This window comes from Gopherus flavomarginatus, chromosome 8 (assembly GCF_025201925.1).
Source record: "Gopherus flavomarginatus isolate rGopFla2 chromosome 8, rGopFla2.mat.asm, whole genome shotgun sequence".
In the NCBI taxonomy this organism is placed as follows: Eukaryota; Metazoa; Chordata; order Testudines; family Testudinidae; genus Gopherus; species Gopherus flavomarginatus.
In genome coordinates, this window is record NC_066624.1 from 28,879,871 (window position 1) to 28,890,621 (window position 10,751).

Sequence of the window (10,751 nt, forward strand, 5' to 3'; positions counted from 1 at the left end):
GAAGTTAATCTACTGGCATATGATGGCGTATATTACATTGGTGGACGTGCAGGTGAATGAACCAGTGATGGTTCACCAGTGTAATATACACCATGTCCACCAATGTAATATATGCCATCATATGCCAGCAATGTCCCTCTGCTATGTACCTCAGCCAAACTGGACAGTCTCTACAGAAAAGGTTAAATGGACACAAATCAGATGTTAGGAACGGCAATATACAAAAACCTGTAGGAGAACACTTCAACCTCCCTGGCCACACTATAGCAGACCTTAAGGTGGCCAACCTGCAGCAAAAAAAACTTCAGGACCAGACTTCAAAGAGAAACTGCTGAGCTTCAGTTCATCTGCAAATTTGACACCATCAGCTCAGGATTAAACAAAGACTGTGAATGGCTTGCCAACTACAAAACCAGTTTCTCCTCCCTTGGTTTTCACACCTCAACTGCTAGAACAGGGCCTCATATATACCTGCCCCTGGAAATTTCCACTACATGCATCTGACGAAGTGGGTATTCACCCATGAAAGCTCATGCTCCAAAATGTCTGTTAGTCTATAAGGTGCCACAGGATTCTTTGCTACTATGAACATTAAGAGTCAAATCTAAATGCTTTTATGAGGTCTGCCCAAGCAGTACCCAACCTTTCATGAACCACAGTAGGTTCTCTACATGCAAAAGCTTCCTCTTCAGCAGTGCTGAAACTTCATTTCTCAAGCATTTTGGCTATAACTCCCCCCCTTTCTCCAACTGTCAGTGTGCCCTATTTGTAGCAGGCGCTAGGACAGGTGCGAATGGCGGGGCGGGGAAAAGAGATGCACGTAAACTGCCCTGAGAAACAAAGTACATACCATCCAACAGGAGCTAAGTTCCTAATGGAGTAAATCTCCTATGACTTGCTTGAGGTACCACCATTCCCTCCACTTTTAGGCTATGTCTATACTATGGACCTTATAGTGGCCCTGCTGTACCGCTACACGTGTACTGCTGTAAGGTCTAAGATGTGGCCACTCTTTGACAGCAGGAGTGAGCTCTCCTGCCAGCATAATCAAACCACCCCCAACAAGCAGCGTTAGCTATGTCACGAGGAGAGCCTCTTCTGCTGACACAGTGCTGTTCACAGCAGCACTTTTGCCAGCGACACTTATGTCAGTCAAAGGTGTGGTTTTTTCACACCCCTGACCAACAAAAGTTTTACCGACAAAAGTGGTAGCATAGACATAGCCTTGACAATCTTATTTGGTATATAGGACTAGGGCTCCCTTTGTGGAAGGTGCTTGTATTTTGTATAAGGGAGACTGAGTGGAACCTAGAGACATATAATTAGGAACAAAAAAGGTGTGTATCTTGGTGTCTCAGGAGAAAACCACAGCAGGAGGGCCATCGAAAAGACAATAGAAAATGGGAGTCCTCCATGAAGATTCAGTGCTCAATGGCAGAAGATACATCAGTTACTACAAAACAGTGAAATGACTGTTTGTATTTTAAGGTCCGTCCCTCCCCCAAACCCCCAGAATTGAAAGAGAATTCATTTTTTCAACTATGAAGCCTTGTGTGTAATTTCAAGTTTCTGACTTTTGAGATTGGGATGTTATAGGAGCCCTAAGCATTAAGATCTCTAGATGTGTTTAAAAATGTTAAGCCTTTTAGAACACACACACACACACACACACACACAGAGAAAGATCAGAGTTTGAAAAAAATGCCTAGAAAATTAAAGGGATAGCCGTGTTAGTTTGGATCTGTAAAAGCAGCAAAGAGTCCTGTGGCACCTTATAAACAGACGTATTGAAGCATGAGCTTTCGTGGGTATGCTCCAATATGGCTGTTAGTCTATAAGGTGCCACAGGACTCTGCTGCTTTCATAGAAAATTAAAGTTCGTCCTTCTTCAAATAGTCCAGCACTCAGATTGATTTCTCATAATTATATTTAAAAGTCTATACACTTCAGTGCAAAACTCAACACAACCTTAACTATGGAGCCTCTATAGTCTTAAACAAAGAAACTGTAATTTAAAAAGAAAACACAGATTAAGTTCATGTGTATAGTCAAGAAAAGAGAGAGTGTTACCATTAACGGACGTAATGGAAACATCGGGGCTTGAAGTACAGTACTCACTCCCTGCCATTTCTACTCCATACATTTTAACAGGTTAACTTTAACCCCACAGAATTTCTCTTTTTATTATAATTTATCTTTTCACATGCTATATTGGCCTGTAAATATTCCCTCATATTTATTATAGTCTGGATACACAAAGCAGATACAGTAGATATGTCACTCGTTATGCTCTATTTTTGACAAAGCAGATTTCCAGAAGTGATACTAATCTCCAAAGAGTCTGATACAAAAAAAAACCCTAAATGAGACAATTGCAATCAGTAAACCATATTTAAAGATACGTGCACAGACAAAATAAATTGCCAGTACAGATGCTTAGTATCAGCCACAGAATTAGAGCCCTGCATTTTAAAATTATATTAATTTGCTTCCCTTTCAATTCCCAGTCAACAGTTCAAAAGTTTTCTGTTCTACGTTTGCCATAAAATCAATTTAAAAAAAAATGCAGGACACAGTCTGTATGCAAGCATACAAGGGAGCAAACTTACAATAACATTCAATAGAACCTGAATATTATATATTCTGTGAGTTACATAAAGGAGGGGCAGCAGTTATCTATAATAATCAGAACTCCAAATAACTAGAAACTAACGTGGTATTCTAATTGATTTGATACTGTTGCTTTTAACTACAGTAAAAGCTGTTTGATCTGGCACTTCAACAACTGGAAAACTCTTTAAATTGGCATTTCTGATCTTCATTGAAATTCTAATTGATAGCCCAGTTGACCAGCAGGAAGTTGGGGCAAAGAAGGAGGTGCAGGACACAGGTTCTGGGAGGGAGTTTAGGTGTGGGAGGGGGCTTGGGGAAGCAGGTTGGGGTGCAGGGGGGAGTGCAGGGTGCCAGATAAGGGAGATGCTCACCTTTGGTGGCTCCCCACAAGCGATGACCTGTCCTGGCTGCTCCTAGGCCAAGGGTGGGCAAACTATGGCCCGTGGGCCACATCCAGCCCGTCGTACCTTTTAATATGGCCCTCAAGCTCCCGCTGGGAAGTGGGGTTGGGAGCTTTCCCTGCTCCGGTGCTCCAGCCAGGCTTGCCTTGCTCCGCACATGCAGCAGCTCAGTGCAGCTCGCGGAAGCAGGGGCAGCCAGGGGGCCCCTCATGCTGCCCCTGCTCCAAGCGCCAGTTCTGCAGCTCCCATTGGTATGGAGACACTGTTTCCAGATCCGCCTGCCGTGCTGCCGCCTAGGAGCAGCTGAGACAGGTCCTTGCTTGCGGGAAGCTGCCCAAGTTAGCAGCTCCCGGATCCAGCACCCAACTCCCCCTTCCATGCCCCAACCTGCTGCCCTGAGTCCCTTCCTGCACCCAAACTCCCTCCCAGAGCCCTCGTCTCACACACCCTCCTGCACTGCAACCCCCAGCTCCACACCCAAACTCCCTCCCTCTCTTAGTTAACTGACATTTTTCACTTACCGGCACCCGCCATTCCCCCAACATGCCAGATAAAACAGCTTTTACTGCGTATTAACTAGGAGTATAGAAACATTCTTTTTCACTACCAAAAAGTACTCACTGTGTAATAGACTACTGCCACTGAACTACCAGCATTTTAACTTTTAGAACTCATTCCTTTATCAAAGCTGAGCAATGTTTCTATGTGTGGATCCAATTCGAGTTGGCCCCAATCCTGCTAACACTAATGCATGTGCTTAACTTTACTCATGAAAGTTCTAATGATATCAACTCGATTAGTCAACTGTTTGAAGTTAAGCTTGTGCATAAGTTTGCACCATCATTGCCTACTTCATAAAACTACGATACTCCAAACAAGCAAGGAACAATTAACTACAATTGCTCCAAAGGTGTATGTTATTTTAAAAGGTCATGATCAGAAAAGGTTTGCCTAAAATTTAGGTTTTATAAAAAGTTCTAAGAGACAATTTACTAAACGGAGATACCAATAGAATTTTTTTCCATAAAAGCTGTTTTGAATAATACTATCAGAAGTCAGAAAGTTCTCATGGTAGGCTAGCCTGTTTTCATTTCCAATCTGAGAGAAATGCAAAAAAACATACTGTAGTAAGAAGTATCCTGCAGACACTTAGGCAAATGCTTAAGTTTAAGCATGAGTAGTCTCATTATGTCCAGTAGGCGTATCCAAGCTATGTACATGCTTAAATCTTAGCAGGATCAGGGCCTACATGATAAATTCAAGTCAATCATGAATGGTGTGGAGAAAGTGACTCTATAACACGAATCAGGGTCTCCCAGTGAAATTAATAGGCAGGAAGTCTAAAACAAACAAAAGGAAGTATTTCTTCCCACAACCCAGAGTCAACCCATGGCACTTGTTGCCAGGGTATGTTGTAAAGGCCAAAACTATAATGGGGTTCACAAAAGAAATAGATACGTTCATGGAGGATAGGTTCCTCAATAACTATTAGCCAAGATGGTCAGAGATGCAACCTCATACTCTGAGGGCTTGTCTACATCAGAAAGTTGCAGCGCTGGTGAGGGAGTTACAGCGCTGCAACTTTGAAGGTGTACACATCTGCAGGGCACCACCAGCGCTGCAACTCCCTGTTTGCAGCGCTGGCCGTACTCCCGTTTTGTCTCGGGTGTAGAGGATCCAGCGCTGGTGATCCAGCGCTGGTAATCCAATGTAGACACTTACCAGCGCTTTTCTTGACCTCCGTGGAAGGAGGAAGCCTCTGGTAATCAAGCTGGTCTCCTTTCCCGGTTTGCTCTCGCGTTCCCGGAGCCCAGAGCAAGCAGGTCTCCTTCCCTGCGGTTTGCTGGGTGGCTCCGGGAACGAGAGAGCAAACCGCGGCGAAGCGGGTCTCCTTTCCCGGTTTGCTCTCTCGTTCCCGGAGCCCAGAGCAAGCAGGTCTCCTTCCCTGCGGTTTGCTGGGTGGCTCCGGGAACGCGAGAGCAAACCGCGGCGAAGCGGGTCTCCTTTCCCGGTTTGCTCTCGCGTTCCCGGAGCCCAGAGCAAGCAGGTCTCCTTCCCTGCGGTTTGCTGGGTGGCTCCGGGAACGCGAGAGCAAACCGCGGCGAAGCGGGTCTCCTTTCCCGGTTTGCTCTCTCGTTCCCAGAGCCCAGAGCAAGCAGGTCTCCTTCCCTGCGGTTTGCTGGGTGGCTCCGGGAACGCGAGAGCAAACCGCGGCGAAGCGGGTCTCCTTTCCCGGTTTGCTCTCGCGTTCCCGGAGCCCAGAGCAAGCAGGTCTCCTTCCCTGCGGTTTGCTGGGTGGCTCCGGGAACGCGAGAGCAAACCGCGGCGAAGCGGGTCTCCTTTCCCGGTTTGCTCTCTCGTTCCCAGAGCCCAGAGCAAGCAGGTCTCCTTCCCTGCGGTTTGCTGGGTGGCTCCGGGAACGCGAGAGCAAACCGCGGCGAAGCGGGTCTCCTTTCCCGGTTTGCTCTCGCGTTCCCGGAACCCCCCTTGAAGACGCCCAACAGCGCTGCAGTGTGGCCACATCTAACACCACTTGCAGCGCTGGTTGCTGTAAGTGTGGCCACTCTGCAGCGCTGGCCCTATACAGCTGTACTAATACAGCTGTAACAACCAGCGCTGCAAAACTTTAGATGTAGACATGGCCTGAGTCTCCCTAGCCTCTGACTGCAAGAAGCTGGGAGTGGATAATAGGGGATAGATCATTTGATGATTGCCTGTTCTATTCATGCTTTCAGAAGCACCTGGTATTGGCCACTGTTGGAAGACTGGATACTGAGCTAGATGGATCATTGGTCTGATCCAATATGGCTATTCTTACTTTACTCACTACTCAAAATAGTGGTTGTACTCGTGTGCAAAGCAAAAAGTAATTGGTTCTTAGTTTACTCTATTTGCAGAATTAACTACTTGTAAATAATTTAAAGGAGCATATGGGAAGATAGACTCTTAAAAGGTTTATTGTACTAACGTGCTGACTGCTAAGAGCCACAAAACAGGAACTTCGTTTAGAAACACTAAAATATAAAGATTGACAGTCAGCTTCTGCAACAAAGTGTTGGTTAAAAAAATAGGTAATTAATGGCAAATCTGATCAAAACATTTTCAAGTTAACCATGCTTGACAAAACAGGTATTTCTTTAGGCCTGCATCTTGCAAAAGTTTGAACATATCCATAACTTTACACGTGAGTAGTCCTTCTGACGCAAATACATTACTCAGACATTTCACAGTTCATCTGCACAGGGAATTTTACAAACATAGTTATGCAGTAATAACTCCCCATGTGGTCACTCGATTCCTTATGTAGCCTGTTCATATTCTTAACGCATTACAGTATCAAGGGTGTTATTAAACAGGGTGACATATCTCAGACGTCTAGGATGCTGCATGAAGTGATTTTCTTTATCCATTGCATATTGATGCTCCTAAATCAAGGGTCACACTATCAGCACCTCAAAACACAGGCTGGAAGACCTGCATGCCACTCACCATTTCCCTTCACCAGCAAACACGTAAGGGCTAAAATGTCACAACAGCAGCAACTGGAGCAATGTTATTTGCCCAATCTCTCCACCACCACCCCGCCTTCTGCAGGTGCTCTCTTACACCTCAAGGAGAGCACACAGCACCCTCCACAACCCCTCCCACCCCAAGACAAGGGAGAATGAGCTTTGAATTATTCTCTTGCCACCCCCATCATCCCCACTGCATGGTCCCAGGGGGCTTGTACACAGCCGCGTTATACAAAGCAGCCATTGCCTAGGCTGCCATACTACCAGCAGTGACTATTTACACAGCAAAGGGAACAGGAGTACTTGTGGCACCTTAGAGACTAACAGATTTATTACAGCATGAGCTTTCATGAGCTACAGCTCACTTCTTCGGATGCATAGAATGGAACACAGACAGGAGATATTTATACATACAGAGAACATGAAAAGGTGGAAGTATGCATACCAACAGGAAGAGTCTAATCAATTGAGATGAGCTATCATCAGCAGGAGAAAAAAAAACTTTTGAAGTGATAATTAAGATGACCCATAGAAGGTGTGAGGAGAACTTAACATAGGGAAATAGATTCAATATGTGTAATGACCCAACCGTTCCCAGTCTCTGTTTAAGCCTGAGTTAATTGGATCTAATTTGCATATTAATTCAAGTTCAGCAGCTCTCTTTGGAGTCTGTTTTTGAAGTTTTTTTTGTTGCAAATTGCCACCTTCAAGTCTGTCACTGAGTAGTTAGAGAGGTTGAAGTGTTCTCCCACTGGCTTTTGAATGTTATGATTCCTGATGTCAGATTTGTGTCCATTTTTTCTTTTGCGTAGAGACTGAGGTTGATGGTGGGATGGAAATTGTTAAAATCACAGTGGAATTCCTCAAGGGCTTCTTTTCCGTGAGTCCAGATGATGAAGATGTCATCAATGTAGCGCAAGTAGAGTAGGGGCGTTAGGGAACGAGAGCTAAGGAAGCGTTGTTCTAAGTCAGCCATAAAGAGGTTGGCATACTGTGGGGCCATAGCAGTGCCGCTGACTTGAAGGTATATATGTCCCCAAATGTGAAATAGTTGTGGGTGAGGACAAAATCACAAAGTTCAGCCACCAGGTTAGCTATGATATTATCAGGGATACTATTCCTGATGGCTTGTAGTCCATCTTTGTGTGGAATGTTGCTGTAGAGGGCTTCCACATCCATAGTGGCCAGGATGGTGTTTTCTGGAAGATCACCGATGGATTGTAGTTTCCTCAGGAAGTCAGTGGTGTCTCGAAGATAGCTGCGAGTGCTGGTAGCATAGGGCCTGAGGAGAGAGTCCACATAGCCAGACAATCCTACTGTTAAGGTGCCAATGCTTGAGATGATGGGGCGTCCAGGATTTCCAGGCTGGCACCTCAGCCTAGACCAATCCACACAAGCGGTCCATTTCCTGGACACTACTGTGCTAATAAGCGATGGTCACATAAACACCACCCTATACTGGAGACCCACTGACCGCTATACTTACCTACATGCCTCCAGCTTCCATCCAGGACACACCACACGATCCATTGTCTACAGCCAAGCTCTAAGATACAACCACAATTGTTCCAATAACTCAGATAAACACCTACAAGATCTCTATCAAGCATTCTTAAAACTACAATACCCACCTGCTGAAGTGAAAAAACAGACTGACAGAGCCAGAAGAGTACCCAGAAGCCACCTACTACAGGACAGGCCCAACAAAGAAAATAACAGAACGCCACTAGCCATCACCTACAGCCCCCAACTAAAACCTCTCCAGCGCATCATCAAAGATCTACAACCTATCCTTAAAGGTGATCCCTCACTCTCACAGATCTTGGAAGACAGACCAGCCCTCGCTTATAGACAGCCTCCCAACCTGAAGCAAATACTCACCAGCAACCGCACACTACACAACATAAACACTAACCCAGGAACCTATCCTTGCAACAAAGCCCAGTGCCAGCTCTGTCCACATATCTATTCAAGTGACACCATCATAGGACCTAATCACATCAGCCATGCCATCAGGGGCTCGTTCACCTGCACATCTACCAACGTGATATATGCCATCATGTGCCAGCAATGCCCCTCTGCCATGTACATTGGCCAAACCGGACACAAATCTGACATCAGGAATCATAACATTCAAAAACCAGCAGAACACTTCAACCTTTCTAACCACTCAGTGACAGACATGAAGGTGGCAATTTTGCAACAAAAAAAAACTTCAAAAACAGACTCCAAAGAGAGACTGCTGAACTCAAATTAATATGCAAATTAGATCCAATTCCTCAGGCTTAAACAGAGACTGGGAATGGTTGGGTCATTACACATATTAAATCTATTTCCCTATGTTAAGTTCTCCTCACACCTTCTATGGGTCATCTTAATTATCACTTCAAAAGTTTTTTTCCTCCTGCTGATGATAGCTCATCTCAACTGATTAGACTCTTCCTGTTGGTATGCATACTTCCACCTTTTCATGTTCTCTGTATGTATAAACAGCTCCTATCTGCGTGTTCCAATCTATGCATCCAAAGAAGCGAGCTGTATCTCACGAAAGCTCATAATAAATTTGTTTGGCTCTAAGGTGCCACAAGTAGGTCTGTTCTTTTTTCGAATACAGACTAACACGGCCGGTACTCTGAAACCTCTCATATTTATACAGCCAAGCCAGGGAGATGGATGCAGGCAGGACGAACACCCCCAATCCCAACCCAGGAACCCTGCCCTGACCCTAGACAACTGCAGCTAGAAAACAGCGTCAGTGAGTCCTACGAGCCCACTATATGGCAACTCAAGTGGCCCTCAGTGCGCATGCGCAAGATTTTCCAAGGCTTAAAGACGCCTTCTCTGTGCAAACGCCCATTGCCCAACTACTAAGACGCACTAACGTGCGCGTGCGCGTGCGCGAAGCTGCAATCAGCGCCTCGCACTCCGGCCGCTTAAAGTGAGAAATCACTCAACTGACTGTGAACACGCATGTGCAGTCAGGACAGCAGAGCTAGACAACCTCAGAGCATGCGCAACTGTCAGCCCATACGAGAATATATCGGTCGTACGCATGCGTACTTCCTTCACAACGGCGGATGGGGCTAGTCAGCGTCTGCCGCAGCAGAACCGAGCCGTAGTGCGCATGCGTGCCTGAGTTTGCTCTACGAGCACCAGCCCAAGCGGCCGCCCTCCCCCACAGTTAGGCCCACAGCCAAGGGGCATCTTCCCTAGCGCCAGCCAAGGCTGGCTGCCCTGCCTGCTCAGGCTGAGCGCTTCGTCGCTTCCCCTCCCTCTGTGGGGGTTCACACACGTACCCCGCCCCCCGCGGACAGTGCCGGACTTACCGTGCTCTGCGGGACGGGCGGAGTTGGTCCGGGGGGCTCCGGATTCAGCCGGTTTCGGCTGGGTCGGTCCCGGCGTCACACAATGAAATCAGCGCCTCCGATCATTAATTCTCATCATGATCGTGACGTCAGCGCAGACAGCGGCCAATGGGAGCCTAAGATCAGCGCCGGCCGGGACAGTCCTTGCCCCCGCCCCTCCCGCCAGGGGGAGCATCTGGTTCAGGGAACAGCCCGCCTCAGGCCGGAGGGGAGGCTAGTACAGGGAACAGCCGCGCTGCTGCGGGGGCTGGAGGGGGAGGGGATCGCCTGCCTCAGGAAACAGCCCCGCCCATTCGGGATCGGAGTGCGAGGCATAGGGAAGGGGCGGGGCACAGACGGAAGGCAGCGGGAGCAGTCTGCACACTCCCCAGTCTTCGCCTCCTTGTGGGAACGCCCCTGCCCCGGAGCAACCCCAGCTGCGCACCTGCCGGGGGGGCGGGGGCTCTTCCTCTTGCCTGGCTGGGCCGCGGGCGCAGCCGCGCAACCTGTGCGCTGCCGCGCTCATCGCCGCGTGTCAGTGGCAGTTTGGCCGGCGCGCTGCTGCCACCTTTGCCACGCGTGTGCGAGCCCGGCCGGCATTGCCCCTGCCCTGCCCCCGCCACCCCCTTCCCAGGGAGCAGCCCCGCTTCCGCCGCGTGGCGCTGGTCGTGGGTGCGGGAGGAATTAAGTGTTTCACGCGCCCGGCCTCTTGGGGGGATGGACGGGACTGGCTGCCTTGCGGAGTGCTCAGCCCTGCTTGGCTTGGAGAGGAGCCTTGGTGGAAATGGTGGATATTCTTCCTTTGTTATTGCCCCCTTCCGCCCCTGGGGGCAGTTGGGAGGGCTGGCACAATCACTGAGTCTGTGTTATTGACCCCCCCG

At 47.9% G+C, this 10,751-nt stretch overlaps 1 protein-coding gene across 2 annotated transcripts in view; it reads right to left on the minus strand.

Moving 5' to 3' along the window:
- Nucleotides 1-10,001, minus strand: part of HDX (highly divergent homeobox) — a 90,258-nt gene extending 80,257 nt beyond the window's left edge. For both annotated transcript variants that reach the window (XM_050965042.1, XM_050965040.1), the window contains exon 1: nucleotides 9,853-10,001. The gene's annotated coding sequence lies outside the window, so the exon portion shown is untranslated. The remainder of the gene's footprint in view (nucleotides 1-9,852) is intronic.
- Between the last annotated feature and the right edge of the window lie 750 nt (nucleotides 10,002-10,751).